Below are 1,368 nucleotides of genomic sequence, written 5' to 3' on the forward strand. Positions count from 1 at the left end.
AAGATTAAGTTTAAATTTGGTCAGAAATTTCCGGGTCATCACAGTTAGGGAGAATTTGTTTGACGGGAAAACCAGCTGCGCAGTTGAGCATATTAAACAGTCTGACGAGTTATGCAATTTGTACAAGAATAAGGATGTGAGTGCATATTCTTTTAAATTGAGACATTTCCCTTATTCATTAACAAGGGACGTGAGGGCATGGTTGAAATCTCAACCATATAACTCAATCACAACTTACGCCCAACTTCGCGACAAGTTCATTACCAGGTATTTTTCGCAAGTTAAAGTAGAGAAGTTAAAAGGTGAGATTAATTCATTTGCTCAGAAGTATGATAAGTCACTGTATGAGGCATGAGAGAGATTGAAGAGAATGTTGCGCAACTGTCCGCAGCATGGATCAGTTAAAGGTCCCATTGTGCGGATATTTTACAGGGGTATTGAGGATCATACTAGGGGTATTTTAGATTCTTCGGCTGGAGGAGTGTTCTTGTATAAGACGCCAAATTAGGCGTATCAACTTTTAGAAGACATGGTCGTTTAACATTTCGTAAACTATGACAGTCACTTTTTCTTAAATTGTGTGTCTTTTATCCGGGGACAATAGATTTAGGATGGAAGGAATAACATTTCGTAAACTGTGTATTTTTGTCTGTAGATTTTTAATTTGGGACTGAGAAAAAAAATTTAATTATCCTTATTCTCTCTTTTTCGACAAGCAAAAATTATATTAACCGCGAAAGAGTCCTGAGATGACCCGTCCTATTCCATAAGGACGAATAAAATAATATATGATTACATTGCGAGGTATTTGACCTCTATATGATACATTTTACAACATTGCATTCGTTTTAAAAGACAAACTTTCATTAAATCGAAAGTTGACAGGCATGCATACCATTTCATAATATCCAACTATAAATGATCTAATCTTTATTGAACTCAATGACTTGAATGTAACGTCTTTTGAAATATGCCATGAATGACTCCAAGTAATATCTCTAAAATGAGCAAATGCACAGCGGTAGATTTCTTTAATACCTGAGAATAAACATGCTTTCAAGTGTCAACCAAAAGGTTAGTGAGTTCATTAGTTTATCATAATCAATCATTTTTATTAATTTAATAGACCACAAGATTTTCATTTCCATTTCTCTTAAACACAATCTCATATCAGGCATTTCGCAAACTGCATAGAGATAAAAATCATTCATATGGTGAACACCTGGTAACCGACCTTAACAAGATGCATATAGAATATCCCCATCATTCCGGGACAACTTTGGACATGATAAATTCAAAGTACTAAAGCATCCGCGACATGGATGGGGCTTGTTGGGCCCAATAGATCTATCTTTAGGATTCCCGTCA

General features: G+C 35.5%; 1 non-coding gene across 1 annotated transcript; it reads right to left on the reverse strand.

Annotated features, from left to right (window-relative positions):
- Positions 1 to 291: 291 nt before the first annotated feature.
- LOC139886991 (small nucleolar RNA R71) lies at positions 292 to 399 on the reverse strand. The gene has a single exon (XR_011772846.1). It is a non-coding gene; the product is annotated as a small nucleolar RNA R71 (small nucleolar RNA).
- Positions 400 to 1,368: the final 969 nt, after the last annotated feature.

This window comes from Rutidosis leptorrhynchoides, chromosome 1 (assembly GCF_046630445.1).
Source record: "Rutidosis leptorrhynchoides isolate AG116_Rl617_1_P2 chromosome 1, CSIRO_AGI_Rlap_v1, whole genome shotgun sequence".
NCBI lineage: Eukaryota > Viridiplantae > Streptophyta > Magnoliopsida > Asterales > Asteraceae > Rutidosis > Rutidosis leptorrhynchoides.